At 30.6% G+C, this 18,457-nt stretch overlaps 1 protein-coding gene across 1 annotated transcript in view; it reads right to left on the bottom strand.

Moving 5' to 3' along the window:
* LOC112210970 (mucin-2) overlaps positions 1-18,457 on the bottom strand; it is a 105,323-nt gene that overhangs the window by 85,601 nt on the left and 1,265 nt on the right. The gene's annotated exons all lie outside the window — the stretch shown is intronic.

The following is an 18,457-nucleotide window of genomic DNA, read 5'->3' as shown; positions in this document are numbered from 1 at the left end:
CTTAAAAGATTTTTGTTATGTGAACTTTTTTAGTTTGTTGTATCGCTTTTATATCTTAAAAGATTTTTGTTATGTGAACTTTTCCTGAATGTAGAAGGAAATCAGTAAAGAAAAACATTTCTTTGTTTTATGATTTCATCGGCCTACATCCTGACTTAATTGCTTGTTCAAATAGTCAGATATAGATTAACTAACAAAATATTTTACAAAATCCCAAGTCAAGCAGGAAAAAGCTTTTTGCTATCGACCAAATAATAACTCGGTGTATCAATGTAATAGCTGATATTTACTAACTAATTTTTAAAATATATGAAATTACGAAATAAATCTTTATATCAGGAAATTTCAAATTAAAGCAAGGCCCCATTTTTCTAACAGGAAAATAATAGGAATCCGAAGGTTACAAAGTCTACATCATCAGAAATTTAATGCTTCATGCTTGATGATAGCTTTGTAATCGATGTAAGAAGAAAGTCATTGAACTGCAATTATGTGAAATATTAGCGAACCTTGGACTATGACCCAGAATTTTAGTTTTGACCTTTTCAACTTCAAAAATAATAGCTGTTCATTTTTCCAAGAAGGGGAAATGCCAAACTGATGCGTCATTAGTCTGTAATCTATTTAATCAAGCCATTCATCATAATATGTTTTACCGAAAACTGATATTAGTCACTATGAATTTACAAAATAAATTTAATATGACATAAAAAGTCAAATAAAGTAGTTTTGGTTAAAAGGTAATTTATTGAAAGTAGGAAGAGAATACTTTGAAAATACTTTTGGTTATATATTTACGTTGCCACAGTTTCCCTTCTGATACGGGAAGGTCCAAGAGGGAAGAAAAATGCATGTTGTAAGATTTTTTGAAGGAAGGTTGAATGGGAAGGAGAGAGGACCACTGAAGCTTACCAGTAATGCATTGATATCTCGTTAAGTGCATGTTTAGGAACACCTACATTTTATATAGGTGTAGGTTATATCTTCTACAACCTTTATTTTCAGGTAAATTGTCGGAAACCATTCATACCTATAGAAAATCCATCACGGAGTCTTTAATATACAGATTTGGAAACTGGAGCGGTAAAATATCACATTCTTAGCTCATTTTATAATAAAAACCATTAGGATTTACTAAAAGTGATAAACATCAAATATAACGAATAATTGCGCTCATTGAATGTTACCTTTTTTTTACCGAAGAATTGACGTATATCCATCATGTCCCTTCAAAGGTGTGATCTAGTGATCCGTATATGTCAACTAATGTTACCTTCCTAATTATTGCATGTTTCCAGAAAGAAATCATCAAGCTTAAGTTCACTATTTTCTTTATTGTTTTTTCCCTAGGGTCACAAAATTCTAGGGGGAGCCGCGGCTACCCCTGCTCCTCTCTTCCTCCGCCCATGTTCGCAGATATGTTTCGTTATATAAATGATATCTATCATCATTCAAGTTTAAAGGAAAAGAACAACACCCAATCTGCTTTCTCAATCATTCGAGGTTCCTTCAATTGTATTTAAAATTAAATGAACACTCTAAAATATTGAAATTCATGTCTCAGTACAATAAACTCATTCACAAAGACCTTAATATCCCATTCGTTGCAGATTTAGCCCAAAATAGATATGCGTCTTTTCATTCCAAACTCCATTTATCCATCTTAACCCATTAGTTCTTAATCTCTCATCCTTAACAATTCCTGATAATCCTCCGAGGCGTCTGAAAAGAAGATGGCCACGGAACCTTCTAATTTAAATTAATGCATGAAGTACAACCAACGTGTGGTTCCTTCCCAAGATTTTCAAGTGTAAATGAAACAGTCCACAGATTTACTTTACTTATTGTATTTCTTATTTATACATTTGTAAATTACATTAAATAAATAAATAAAAATATCACAGTAAAAATTAAAGAGAATAAAATTTAATTTAAAAAAATTAATGGTGAATATAAAATCTTAGAATGTGATTTAACTATAATAAATTACTACAGAGCTATGTTCGAGTTAATGATACACGTCTCCATATTTTTCCAAGAAATTGAACAAATCTTCCTTCTGTAGTGTCATGGCAAAATTAACTTCACTTTCCAACAATATCTCAGATTTTAAGGCAACAATCCACTTCTTTCTCAGGCCACTGCTGATGTACGGCTGTGAAGTCTGGGGAGCGGTATCCTTTACGAAAAGGAAAAAACTACAGTTAATGCTCCTTGGTTCATAAGAAATTACAGATGTAGTCAATAAAGGATTATATCAAAAAACGGTTCATGAAGTTCCACTTCCAGTTACCGACAGTTAAAGGAGCAGTGACCTACAACCTGGGAAACCCAACCACAACCCGAAGACTGAAGCCTAGACTGTTGCAGGACATTCTGTTATAAATTTTAACAGATATAAAATTAATTCATAGTCACACTACCTCCATTTTATTTATTCATTCTTTTTCTCTTTTCTTCTCTCGTCCATTTTTCAATTTAACAGGTTTCTTTTTACTATTAGAGAGCAATTGTTAGTTTTATTTAAGTGTACCAATATTTTTTGTTATTAATTTTACTTTCCTCTTTTATTAAGAACCATTATTCTTATCTATTTATTTATTTTTCTTTTAATAATAACATTGTATATAGTTAGGGGTGCCTTTTGTATGAGATTCTCCCCTCCCCCCCCCATAATCAACTGTTAAAAAAAATATATATATAATATATCGGTTATATAAACCATGTAAGGCCCACCAGGCCGATCTGGTATAAAATAAAATAAAACATAATAATAATCCACTTCTTAATTTAAAAATGCATCAATGATTATTCAGAGATAGTCCCTCTACTAGACTGCACATTGTTCATACCCGTGACATGAAAACCTTTAAAAAGCATTTTATTGTTTAAAAAACGCAATGCTAGAAGAAAAAAATAGTCCTTTGCACGTTAATGTAAAACTATTTAATGGATATAACGAGTTACGCGTTACTACCATAATTATTGTATGGCAATCTTCATATACTTAAAGTAGTTATCTTTCTAATGAAGTTCAGTACAACTATTCTAGGGAATCTACCAAGTGGACCGGTGTAGCAATGCCGAGACAAATTACTCAATGGGTCAACGGCTGGAGAAGAGAGCTTTTCCTCATTTCTTTTCCCGACTGATGGCTGGAAGGGCGACCTCCAACAAAGGCTCAGTTAGCCCCGGTCTGGTCCTGGCCAAACGGTTCCGTACCGCCTCCTCTCCCTCATCCTCTTTAAATTTGTCTTCCAGCTTCTTAACTTAAACTTCAGCATTTAGGACCAAGGCTGTGCGAGGTTACTCGGTTAATCTAATCCACGACCTACAATTAATATTATGACTAGTTATTTCACGGTGCGTTAGAAGCAATAGTCTTCCAGTAACAGGGCAATTACCTACCGCAAAGGAATCGTGATTCTTACCCTAAGGTCACAGTAACGGGTCATTGTAATATCATTCCAACAAATAATAATGTTTATTAACACCTTTCTAACCGAGAATTTCGACCCGCACCTTTGATAATAGCTTCCATTATTCACTTTTCATTTTTCAATTATCCGTTTTTTTTTCATCTATCGTACCCTTTAGTAATATCATCCGAAGGATATCTTCCTTTAATCCATATTGCGTTATGAATAAACCAATATTCGAAAAACTTATTTTCATCATGGCATTGCAGTCACCAGCATTAGGTTTAATCAGAATCTTAATATTTTTAAAGAAAAGAGTTCATAATAGCTCGGCATGTGTAATAAGTAAAATAATAATATTATAGAGGCTTTAGGAATTTGAGTGAAAAGTAAGTGTAAATTGATTTAAAAGAGAAATTTTAAATATTGCTCGATAAAAAAATCTTAAGTCTCTTCTTCCCGTTTTAAGCTAATATTTCCAAAGTGATGTAAGACCGTCGCTCCCTGGGGGTCTTAGTGGGGCGGGTCCGGGCGGGATGGATTGCCTTTTCATACATTTCATGTATTACATATGTATGAAGTACTCATTTATTTATCTATACCAATTATGTTAATAAAATCAAAATATTGAAATAAATATATTTAATAAGTAATATATTGCTACCAGTTAGTGGAATCAGGATGTGATCGAGAATCGTGAAAATCAAGTGCCATCCTTATAATTTTTCCATTATTTTAAAATTCATTTAAAATATTGAAACTCCTTAATTAAGAAGTAATAAATTCATTCAAATATAGCAAGTTTTTATCATCGCCCTCATTGCCTACATTGCCAGTAGTTCATAATAGCGTGGGACGTGAGGGCTCGAAAATCTCGAGGTGCAGTTATTGACAAATTAGTTCCAACGACCCTCTTGAGGACCACATCCTACAGGTCTTGTATTGTACCATAGGCTGCTGCACACTGGAGCTGAGAAAGAGCGGGACGAGTTGACACCGAAGGAGGCGGTGGATGGCTAGCGGTACAGTGGCCTTCACCTCACTGACCAACGGTCCCACTCATCACATCTCCTAAAATACCAACCCACAATCCATGGGCTGTGCACGCCACTCCCGATCCAACAATACCACGGCTACTTCAGAGTCTTCGCTTCTTTCATTATTCTCTCTGAACTGCTGGGGAAAAAAACGACTGTGACTTTCGCACAAGTCAAATATGTAAATATTACCATGTTGATATTGCTTTATTATTAGGGTTCTAAAAAATGTTACCCCGATCCTCGAATCCCAATGCATGAGTTATACAACTTCCATACTCATGAAAACATCAATTAAATAAACGTAATCCCAAACACATCGATGTGCACTGACTACTCTAAAAATAAGCACCATTAATTGAATGTATCCAGGTACTGACCTTGAGGGGGAAATAAAACTTTATAATAATAAATGAAGAAGATGGACAGGACACAAATAAAATTTTTCATTAATATAAATATTAAATTACAATATAAACCTTAACATAGAGGAGATATGCATACTAATATATGATGAATTGAAATTTAATAGATCAATTTGAAATAACTAAATAAAAAATGTCTTTATACAGGATTTAATTTCAGCGATCTTTAAGTTTAATACTTAAACAAGTTCGTTTAGTACTTAACAACTGTTCGTCGATTCTGACTATTACAACATTTACAAGACAAGTGGTCTAAGCTTCCAATCCATTACAAAATACTGATCTACATGAGTATAATAAGGCCTATGTGGACATACGGAGTTGAGCTTTGTGGCTCCACTAAACCATCGAATTCCTTACAGTCATGTTCCTTACTTTGTCACAAATAAAGTCATCCATCAGGACCTCGATATCCCATAAACCAATCCTTCCACCCGAACCTACTTGTTTCTAGCCTGGCTTCTCTTTCATTATCTAATAATTCTCTTAGGTCTCTAAAAAGAAGATGGCCTCGTGATCTTCTCCTCTAGAAACGTTATTGGACTTCTATCAATGGATAGATTCTCCACATTGTATAACAAACATCCAATTTACTTGTTATATATATTTTTAATACAGTTGGAAATATCAATAAATAAATTAATAATAAAAAAACAAAACAAGTTCAATACTAGTCACAAAGTCAGTTATTCGTTTTACCAAACAGTGTTTTCTCAGCCTTTATCACTATTCTTTTTACAGCCGCTTAATCGGTGGTTGGATGAGCAAGTTTCGACTGCCATGGATCATGTAAGAAAAGAATTAATAGTACCATTTTATGTTAATCTAAAAATAAATTACATCATTCAATATAAAAAAACATTAATACATTATACTAATGTTATCCTTTGCTAGAAAGCAATATAAAGTTGTTTCTACTTCAGAATCATGTTGGTGCATTGCCAAAGTGGTTATAGCTACATTGCACTCATATTTATGATGTAGAGCAATATTTTGTAATGTGGAATATCTGTCCTAACATTGAAAAATTACACCTCAAAAGTCTTTACTCATACATGCCCTGTGGTCCCACCTGAATTGATTCGTAACAGAGAAAAATGGTCCTTCCAATGAAGAAGTAAAATACCATGGAATTCATCTGGATCATCGCCTGGAATCACCATGCATTATTAAACTAATCCAAACCTACACGAGGTTCTGTCTCGGGACAGAAAATCTAGACTAAAACCAAATTCAACTATCCTCATCTACAAAACAACCATTAAAGATGTAAGGTTTTGAACTCTGGGGTTCCTGTTCGAAACCAAAAAAAAAAAAATCATGATTGAAGATGGTCAAAGCTGCGGTCAAGGAGGAAAAATAAAGTAATATTATTTAAATTAAATTATTTTCCTCTGTCAATATTATCAATCTAATCTTACGTATTTATTTTTTTTAGATTTACTGACTTTTTTCACCATAATTATTCTACTCTGCTGTGCATTCAAAATTTATTTATAAGAAATATTTATTCTCACACTTATATTTATACACTCCCACCAAACAGCTATTTTTGATTTTGTCAAGTTATTATTCCCCCATATATTACTAAATTTAAGCTATTTTATATATTTTTATGTATTGATTTTTAGATTTACTTTCATTTTATTTTACCACAAATATTTTACACTGTTTTGAATTCAAGATTTATTTTTAAAAAATATTTCTACTCAACCTAATGTTTTACTTTACCTCCCCACCCCTTCTATTTTTGAAATTAGCCCAACTGTCAATTCATAACTGTCATTTGAGGGGTCTCTATTTACACTCTCAACTGACCGGAATTTTTAAAATTTTGTCTAATCCTTATTATTCCCTCATATATTTCTATTTTATTGTTATTAGCTAATACTTTTTTATATTATATTTTTATCTGTATCATTCTATTTATATTGAAAAATCCTGTTTTCCAAAATCATATCATTCTCATTTCTATCCTTTACTCATCCGACATTCTTCCTTCTACATTACATTTTTGTGTAATCTGTAATAATAATTTACCTGTTTACTTACCATTTTATAACAGTCATTTTGTCATCATATTATTAAATCTTTTCAATTATATATATTTAAATATATCTGTTCACTTTATTAGTTTGGTTGGTAATTCTTTTTTTAATTTATTTATCTTTATCCTCCATAATAATTTATTTAAATTTTTAATTTGTTAATAATACCACTTATACATTTTGATGTGATATTTTTTGTATCACTCTTTTAAACTTGCATTAATTCTACCTTCTTTGTGTCTTTTGATAGTTGTCCTGATGAAGACCTGCAACGTGGATCCAAACTTCGGCAGAAAAAAATAAATATTGATTACTACTTTTTTTCTTTTTGATCATATCCTTCAAATTAAATTAGATCAATCATATTATTATTGTTTTTATTTATAAACTATTTATTTTTTATTTATATTTATGTATTTATCCTATAAATTCTTATATTTTTTGTAATAGTAAGATTTAAGTAGTTCTTAATTACCTATCTGATAATTTAAAAATATAAAGTAAATAAATTGTGGAGACAACAGAAAACCAAGATATATACAATAAAAATCAAGACACCAAATTTCAGATACTTTACTTTAGATTTAGTCCCATTTTTATTGGGATATTCCATATATATTTCCACTCTTTTCTAACAAATCCAGAAATCAAGAATTATTAAGTAGGAATTCGATAAAATTTTCAGAACTACCTTACACGTATTGGCTCAGTTAAATCCAGAGCAAAACGACAAAAACAGATATTGCAAATTTTTCATCAATTACTCATAGAACTAATACTCTCATAGTTATAGTGTATTTCAGTTATACGCTAAACAAGTTACTCAATACAAGCACAACGTTCGTGTAGAGAGAGAGAGAGAGAGAGAGAGATTATAACGTCCATGATGATGGTATGTTTGTATTTTGACAGAGCATGAGGAAAAGTGTATAAGAAATCGATCCGGAGATGAGCCGAGAGAGGCGGACAGCGGACAGTTAGCCGCTTGCTTTGTGGTTTCCTCACAAGTTGGGTAACTACTGGTAATGAGCTATCCCCCTGTAACCACCAAATAATTTTCCTTGCCTGGCGAAAGTCTTCTATGTTGTTTAATTTTTCCCCATTCTTCAGAAATAGGCTCATGGCCACCTATCTTTCCATGCAAATCCCCTTTTTCATCCAGACGAAATTTGTTCTCTTTTTACTGAAAAATTCCTTTCATAAGATTCAATACCTTGCGGAATCTATGGCCCTTATACTGGACGGTACCCACATAATCTTTTCACCCTAGTATGAAAATTCCTTGATATCGAGAACCGCTATTAAGGTAATACATCAATGCATTATCAAATATGTAAAGTGTCTTATTCGAAGTAAAAGAATTTAAAAAAAAAAATAGTAAGAATTACTTGTTAGGATCACCCACAAAAGATTCAAAAAGAGTTGAGTATTTCATGGGTTAATACCCAACTGTGGACAATTTAAAGAAATTGTTCTTCAGAGCGTTTTTATCTTTGAGGAATTGAAAAACTGAGGAAAACAATTGAATGACTCATATGTCAAGATGATATGCCAAAATTTGATATATAAAGCACTTGATGGTAAATTTTCAGTGTTAAAGTGTCTGTTAATGAACATATTTTGTTTTAAACTAGGAGTCATCGGACTTAGCATCGACGTATTCCTTTTAAAAATACAAATTTTCTAAAATTCGTTTAAAAATTATTGAAATCAGATCTAAAGAATCAAAAAATCAGTTCATAAAAACTTTCAATCATCATGATTTACCATTAAAAATATAACGAAATATAGAAATTTAAAATATGGCATATAAGTTATTAAAGTAATATCTATTACTATCATACTTTAACTGTACAAAATACTAAAACAATATTTACCAAATTTTAACTAGATCATCTTCATGATAATTCAAGGTTTAGCAATGTCGAAACCTACTAATATATATTTTATATATTATTAATTTTTATATTTATATATATATCTGATTACTAAGGCTGAATAGTTCGTTAGAACTCACCAATTTCAGAAGCTACTGTCCTCATTTCAAAAACTATTTTTGTGATAAATGGAAAGCTTAAAAGGCTTTTTAATATTACGCTGCGATCCACAGGAGCAGAAACCATAGAAGCCAGTCTAATAATTATAATTAATATAATATAATTATAATTAATAATAATAATAGGAAAATAATTATTAATTCAATTTCATGTTCACTAATTGGGTGAAATACGCAAGGATTTTTGGGGTGCCGGAAATATGGTGGCGGAAAAGGCATGAACATAAAGGCGCAGGAAAAAAAACCAACTGGAAATCCTTAGGATCAAATAATGTTTATATGAACGGAAGGCAAAACTCTAAACCTACCTCATTTATATCAGAATTTTATTTTATTTTACTAGATGTTTCTGAAATACAAGAGATTGATTTCCCAAACATATAGTACTATAAAAAAAAATATTGACTAATAAATTCTTCAGTTATAACAGGTGAAGAAGTAGCGAGGAGATACGCAATTAAAATTGTAATAATAATTTTTTAAGAGCTTAGTTAGTTCCTGAAAAAGTATTTTCTAAACTTTATCGGACCTCTTCGTTCTTGTCCACTAATCCAATATCTGGTTTTGAAAGTCAATATACAACTAGAACAGATGGTTTACGACCATAACATTTGACCAAATTATTACTTTATGATGTTTAATCATCGCATAATTTAATATTACTTTATTTATTATATTATTTAGCTATTATAGTTTTTCACCATTATCCATTGTTTAGGACTAATAGGTGAAAAAACAAAAATAGACTCCGGGACCCTAAACTATATTAAATTAAATGGGGTCTCAGTAATAGTTTCTCGACTGACTATTCCAAACAAAATTTAAAATTCTTTACTTGATCAAATTAATTAGATTAGGTTAATAACTGTTTTAACACCACCATAAATGCGTTTACGTGTTATGTTTGGAGTCATAAGTAATACTATTCCTGAATTTTTGAAAATGTTTATTTTTTTTGTTTACAATGACTTAAGATTTACAACATAATGCTTTACCAAATTAATATGTTATGGTACTCGTTCAACTTAGCATTTATTGCTGTTTAATTTCTTAGACCACAACTGTTTTGCTAGAATGCACCGTTAAGGATTTATAGGCTGAATGCAATAAATATGACCTGATTCGTTACTTATTAAATTAATTAATTAAATTAGTAAGAGTTTTAGGTTCAACAGAAATGCGTTTTCGTGTAAAGTGTGACAGAAACTAATTTTTAAAATTACTTGCAGATGAGTTATACATGTTCGATGAGACATTTTGTTCCATAGCAGAATATTTGAGAGAGGATGATAACCCGGAAATTTAAAAAAGAGTGATACATATTGCGATACCTAGAGTGGAAATCAAACGAGTTACTTCTTTTCATATTGGGATCTGTCATTGTTCACTCACGGCTACCTTCAGAAGAGGCCTTGAAGCACCCACTTACTCCAAATGTATGATTTCATATCCGCAAAGCTAAACGACACGAACATTTTTGATATGACATTAATGTGACCTAGATCAGGCATTTCTAAAAATAATAGGGCTGTTGGTGCTCGTCTATAAACTTAATGTCATTTCAAAAAAACAATATTCATACTTAAGTACCTAAGAAGAAAAAAAAACTTATTTCACTTCTACACATATTAATTTGTTACATTAGTTTTATATTAAAATTAAGCGTTTCCGTAACCAAAGGAATGGCTATACGTTAGATCGGAAGTTCAACTCACAGAGAACTACCAATGCGGCTTCTGGGTGAGGTTAAATGGAAAGGAAAAGCGACCCCTGTCTTCTGGAGAGGACTCTTCCGCAAGACCTCACGAACCCAGGACAACCTATGACCTACCCAAGGTTTCTCCAGATCCAGGAAGAACGTGTCCAGGCTGCACAACGGTCATTACAGCTGATAGTGGCATTTTTTTTAGGTTCAAAGGTTGAGTTTTACTTCCCTTTGACATCGAAATCTTAAAATTTCTTCACTATTTGTCACCGCAAGAAAGGTACTACAAGTAATCGATTTTCATGTTAAGGGAATGTGGTTTGACAACATTCAATAAATCAATTTACTTGATAATAAAATCTATCAGTGATTTCTTGAAAACCTGGTCAAGTCGAAGAAAATAACTACAGTTCGTATTATTCACGAGTATCTTGAGTAACATCTCCTGTTTTATTCACTATCCCTAAGTTTTTTAAAAATTTAAATATCATAGTTTTATATTGTTAAATTTAAACGTACTCTAAATATGAAAATAGTTTCATATTTTTTACTTTGTCTCAGGTTATTTTTATTTAAGCTACTGTTTCTGGGATAAGTATATTATGAATAAGTAAGAAAGTACCCAAAAGCTAATTTCAATAACTTAACATAAGTTTTCGATTCCTCTCCGAATATGTAATAAACAATCAGAACTTTACAGTATGCTGAATTTGAAATTTCCACAAAGTATTCTGTTCCAAGCAGAGATCGTTAATAAAACTATGACTAAATTGTCATGGAAACATTTTTGTTATTAATAAATATACACAGTATACATGGCGATTTAGTTATAGTTTCATTTATGACTAATTTTTATCCAGCTCAAGTTCTAAGTTAGTTTCATTTTTCTAGGATAAGATACCTAACACTCTTGTTCGATCCCTACCTGTTAGGCACTGCAGTACAACTTCTCTCAATTCAATCCTTCAGGATAAGGTCCCTTGCACTGTCAAAATTATCGAGTAAATATTGAATTTTGTCAATAAGACACCTATTACACATAAACCTATTATAAGGTTGTTCAATATTTCAAGGGCGTGAATAAATCGTGATAAAGAGGACCTCGAATTATTGAATACATTTTTTTATATAACAATAATAGTGATAAATACAGATAAATAAAAAAAAGGAGGAGTCTACTTCTTATCAGCCTAAAGAGGTTCACTACATTATCATTTATGAAGTAGAGTGGTCTAGAAATTATGATCAAATATACTTCATAACTGACCTGAAATAAAAAAAAAAATTTATAATTTATCATTTACAGATTATTTTATTTAACTAATTTAAAGTTTATTCAGGGCAAGTACACTTTTGGTAGGCAGTGAACAATTAGTGGACACTCAAAATTAAATATTAATAAATCAGGGTATGAAATAAATTAATGAGAAGGGTATGAAAAGGTATAAAAATAAAATATCAAATCATAATATATCTAGTTATACGAATATAGTTAGTATTGTATTATTATGTTAAACAAATGACACTTGAAACTGGGCCTCAAAACCTAGGTTACCACTGACTTCTAAATAACTCTTTAGCATCTGAATTGATGCAATAATATTGACCTACAAGGGGGGTGATAGGCCTTAAGTATAGATTAATTGATTTGTACTAACGACTAGTTAGTAACAATGCAGTAGGCTTTGGATTTCATTGTTTTCAAGGGTAAGAGTAATGTTAATATTCAGAAATCTTAGTTGACTGCTCTGAACATCGCCTACATTGTTATATAATTATACAACGACATATATAATGTATACAAGTTTAGGAACCTTCCTTCTTATTGCATTTTATTGTGATGATGAGTATATCCTTCAGCCTGTTATCAGCCACTCAGATATACTCACATTCAACCACAGAACCTTCCCCAACGATCAACGATTGATGAATTTCGTGTAGCACAAGGAGCAGGGAGCCTGGAGGGCCCGTGGCACGGCTGATTGCAATCGTGCCGGTACCGTCTTCTCGTTATGGTTTTGATCAACAGTTCACACGATCCAGTTCGGGATAATTTGGGTCGCCATCTCTGTATTGGGAGCGTGTGCCTGTTCTCATCCTCCGAAGGCATTTCCTTCTGCCTCAGCTGCTCCCTTCTCTGTCAAGGAGGGCGACCTGTCGCACGCCTCTTCCAGCGAAATTGATTTCACTGATGAAAATAGTCTGATTTCGCAGATCGAATTACCTGCCAACCTGGAACGAGGCAGACACTATTTAGATCTCTCTGACCCGGCATTAAGAATACAGCACCCGTTCACGTAAAACTGGCCACTTTCTAAGAATATCATAACGATATATTGAGAAATATTTCCAATCCCTTTATCCCATTGCAGAAGGCTTGCCGTCATCCCATCCATCAACAGATTTTATCCTAATAATAAGCTAATGCGGGGAAAACTATTCCTTTTGCGCTCGCACGTCTCATCATGACATTACACATGTTGAAAACATATTTATTAAACAAATTTATTTCTATTTTTACCCAGTTTATTGAAAAAGTTTTAAAGAAAAGAATCTGAACATTTAGCAATTTTGATTTGATCAATATTCAGTTAGTTACATAGCTACGATGGTTTTCTTTTGTTTTTTTAAAATTTCATTACCTTTCAGATAAACATAAATTACCATAAAATGTGTACTATTTGAATTATGAGCAAATGAAGTTTTCGTTTCTTAAAAAAAAAAAATGCAGATGTAGCAGAAAAAAGTTGAGTTCCCAAGAAGGCGAACACCCACTGAACTTACACTCATTACTTTCTATATGACAATGAGGAGGAAATAAGACCCTAACAGGGTTTACACTATTTCAATTTTAGGGTACATACAAAGTAAATCACTCTTTTAGACTTATTTCACCTTGTTCTGTTGTTACATTATTGTTCAACACTCCTCTAGTTTTTACCTCAGCAACAGTTAATCTGTTTATGTTGAGATCTGAGAGCATTGAGAAGTAATCTTTACACCTTTTGTGTTTTGTTTTTTTGTGGACGACTGTGACATTATGACATAGTTTTTAATTTACTTCTTCCAGACTCCGGGACCCTAAACCATGTAATTAAATGGTATCTCAATAACAGTTTCTCGTCTGACTATCATACTTCCTCTAGCTTTAGTGGTTTAGTATAATATGTAATAATATAATTTGTATAATGATATTAATAAGGGAATTTACCTAAAACAAAAAATAAGATTTATTCGGCATTGTCTCTTTGAACAGACAATGCCGATAATTGCTATAATTTTTGACACACACAGAAGGCACAATAATGCTAAGATATTTTATTACTTCAATTAAACATTTAATTATTATTACGGCATTTAATTTCGATATTTTATTTATTTAATAGAAGATCTACTCATAAAATGGGCATTAGCTTAGGTATTTCATTTTTTTTAAATCCATTGACTCGTAAGGAAAGATTCTGCTATTTTATGCCCAATTCCCTTTTAGGATTTAATGCTTCAAATTCTATTGGTACCATAAATCAATATTTATGGTCCTTTGGTTTTCTTATTATATTTTTTTAGATAACGGGATTATAATTTGTTGGAATGAATTGTCAAAAAAAAAAAGTTAAAAAATATCGTGATTTAATAATAACAGGGCTCTCTCCTCAGTTTAATTATGTACCTTAATTATTGTATTTTTTAAGTGAGCATTAAATAAAGGCATCCGATAATTATTAGATTTTATTAGTAAATTTTATAATTTAATTAATATGAACTATTATTAGGCCAGATTAGTAGTGATTGCAGATTTGTTTGAGCCTCACAATCTAATTTCCAATCAAAACAACATCACAAATATTAACTAGAAGAAACTTTTTAACTTTGTTAGCATTTTCCTCTATGTTACAATTTTTTATTGTTAGTTATTAGACTACATTATCTGTAATGTTTTTCCGTTTTATTAATATCTGCATAATGATTGCTCATGTTTAATGTATCAGTCTTGTATATAACTGTTTTATAAATATTTTTATTTATATAAATGTCTTCCTATATTTATTCGTAAGTGTATCAAGTATTTTAAGCATATTGAAATTAAATCTACATATTAAAAGAAGTTTAATAAAAAAGACTCCTTATAAAATTATAAAAGTTTTGGGTTTTTTCTTCTCCTCAACTTGCAGTATGTTGAGAATCATGATTTAGTTTTGAAATATTAGTGAAGTGAAAATCCCTTTGTCTTTTTAAGCTTGGAACAGGTCCATTGGGTAGCAGTAGTGGGATGATAAATTACACTAATATATTAGGGTGATTATTAGTAAAACTATAGAATGTGTTGTATTTATTATGTTTTTTGTGTTGTATTTATTATGTTTATTTAGAGTTGCAATCTTCAAACTGACTGAACGATAACATTTTTTCGACCAATAAAACAGCCTGTTAAAAGTTTGTGGAGTGTACTTTTAGAAGTTGCAGCACTCTGTATAAAGTGAGAAAACAATAAAGGACTACTGTTTAGTTGCCCTAACCAGTGCCATCTTCAGCAGCCCTCATATTCCTGCAATCCATAAATAAAATCGAATCAAGAATTATCCCAGAATACAATTGCTTTAAGAAAGATTGAGCAGTTTATCAGTTATATTGATATAAACTGATGTACTTTAATAAATAGACTATCTAAGTAATTCATGGAAAATCAAGAAAAGTAACTATTTTAAATATTTAATTTTTTTTATATATAATTTTTTTCACTTTCTTGCTACTGTCTATTATTATTATGGCTTGACCTAAATGTTGGGAAGGTTACAAATATTGTTGTGATAAAGTATATAGTATAAATAGTAATAATAGTATATAGTAATAATAGTAATATAGTAAATAGTAATAGTGTAAATTGACTGTGAATAAAATTGTTAATGTTAATGTGAAGAATTCATAAAATAGGGTAATTTTGGACAGAAAATATTGACCTGGGCGGAATAGTCTGGTTTAAAAAACCACGCAGGCTTAAAAAATTGATTTGGTTCTAAATTTGTATTTAGGGTTGTTCTTAGGATGGCCGAATTGCCGAAAACTTGGAATTATAAAGAATCGGTAGTTATAAAACCTAAATTGAATAAAATTTATTTTATTTAAATAATATTTAATTTTTATTTTAAATGGTTGCCACTTTTGAAATATTAAATGAATTAGTTACTTTAACTAGTTTGTTCTCTATAACCCAAAATTGTTCTGAAAATCATCTTAATTATTTTGAAAATGAAAAATATTTTATTATTATGAGACTAGGTAGGTCCCTTTAGAACAATTATAAGGTAATTTTAATTTAACAGCATATAAAATATAGCTTAATTATAACTTATATTAAAATTTTAGATAAATAGTTTTAGATATAGAGATAAAAAAATAAATAATTAGTTGACTAAATAGATAAAAAACAAAACAAAAAGGTAGTTAGTTACATCTGTACTATTATTATAGCGGATTAGATTGATGTAGTAAAAGGTATTTAAATATAAGGATTCTAAACGAAAGAAGGGTTGGTACACAGCATGTTTTAGAGGGAGTGGAGTTCCAGTGATATGCAGCTCGGGTAAAAAATAATTTATCAAACGCAGCTGTTCGGTGATATGGAGGTTAGATGCCAGATAAATGGGACCTGGTAGTACGGGATTGGATTGAGCATTTAAATTGCAGGTTTTCTAGCATATAGGAGGGGCGTTGAGTACTAATTGCTTGGAATAAAAAGGAAGCTAGGAAATACTGGGATCGGAAGGATGGATAGAGCCACTTCAGCTCGGCGTAATACTGAATTATCTGCATTATTTGCCTTGTCAAAAAAAATTTTTAAGACCTAATGTAAATCTTATTACTATTTTCTTAATTAAACAGAAACTAATTTCTAATCTAGAGACCCTATATGTTAAATTGCCATATTTTAAATTTATTTATTTGCCAGTCCAAAAAAAAATTGCTTTTTAAGTTACGAAAAATCCTGTATACGAATTTTACAACCATGATATAATTAGAATGGTTTTATTATCTTTGAAGAAGACGGTTCCAGTTTACTTGTCCATTAACCCAAAACGGCACACAAAAGTGTCATAACAGGCTAACGTAACGCGTTCCCTGATTGCGGTGAAAGGTCCTGAAACAAGTATAGGATGCATTTAGCTGCACCGCATACCATATTGGAATCATCTCTTTGGAAATAGTACCGAATGAATCACGAGCTAACGACGCTGGTTGTTCCTAATCTCATCAGGAAACCGGGGGCTCTTGCGAGGAACCTCTACTATTGTTTTTTTTTACTGGAAAGGAAAGGCGCAATGTAATCATAAAAGAGTATCACTCTACTCAAATGGCATTAAAAGATGGAGATGGCTACTGGAGAGCAGAAGTTGAGCAAAAAATTTAATACTTCTAAAGAACACGAAACAATTTCTTCCCTCACATTTAAAAAAGTAAAATAATATAATGGTGTAACTTGAATATTAAAAGTTAAAATATTCAAATATTTTACTTATTTTTTATTTTAATTACTGCAAATTAATTTAAAATAACTGATGAGTCCCTAAAGTGCTGAACTGGATAAATCAAGATCATTTATATTCATAACAAAAAAATAGAATCTTTAAATATTTGTAAATAAAATAATCATATACATAATCCATAAATAATAATATAAGGTGATAGACCATTCATAATCCGGTATGTTGTTAATTTAAAAATTCAAACTCTTAATATACAACAAATAACTATAAAATATTCAATCCTTGAAAGCTTCCATTAGTTGGACTCACTAATATCAAAAACTAAAGTAATGTAAAGTTATTATAAATAGATCTATTATTCGCGAAGTAAGTACAATAATTGATTGTAACTACAAATAATTTCTTACTTAGTTTTTTATTTTAATTCAATTACTGCAAATTAATTTAAAATAACTAGTGATGCACTGAAGTACTGAACTAGATGAGTCAGCTTGTCTACCTTAGGATTGAAATTTCTTTTGATGATTTCTTATCTAATTTTTTATATCATGAATAGGAATCATATAAAAACTAATCTAGTTGAAATCTGATATTTTTTTTTTAAATTTCATGATCAACTTACCTATTGTATCAGCTAATAATTTGAAATTTTATTTCCGTCAAAACTTTTTTGCGACTAGTTCTATATTCTATCAAGATTTAATGGAAATATTTCAATTATATTTGGACAAGATGCTCCCTGTTTATAATTCAATTAAGAAATAACTGATGATAAATAAATAACAAAATATTAATCTATAAAAATGATGTTGATAAAATAACGAATTTGACAGTTTTATATTATTTACGATCATAAAAATTTTTCGTGTAGGTCAAAGGAGGATGATAAAATAATTTTATATAGTAGAAATAAGCAACCATAGTTTTGGAAGATGAAAGTATCCGGTCTCAGTAACAAAAAATACTTATTTTTCCATCGATTTGACTAATTTTTGTTTTAATTATTCGAATTTTAACCATTAGTTATAATAATAACGATAAATTTTGCATTAAATTAATCTTAATTTTATTGACTATGACTTTTATTACGTATTATAATTTAAATACTTTTAGAAAAAATTTAAACTAAACCCAAATTTATATTTATCTGAGAAGACAGGTGTCTCACCATTACAATAATTTCGGCTTATTATATTATTAAAATAATTATTTATAATTGATACAAAAATTGAATTGACAGGCATTTCTATTTGATGGGTCAATATACAATAATTTTAATGAATCA

The sequence above is a fragment of the Halyomorpha halys genome, unplaced genomic scaffold, assembly GCF_000696795.3.
Source record: "Halyomorpha halys isolate HHAL.00 unplaced genomic scaffold, Hhal_1.1 Scaffold269.1, whole genome shotgun sequence".
Lineage (NCBI taxonomy): Eukaryota > Metazoa > Arthropoda > Insecta > Hemiptera > Pentatomidae > Halyomorpha > Halyomorpha halys.
This window is presented reverse-complemented; position numbering and strand designations above follow the sequence as displayed.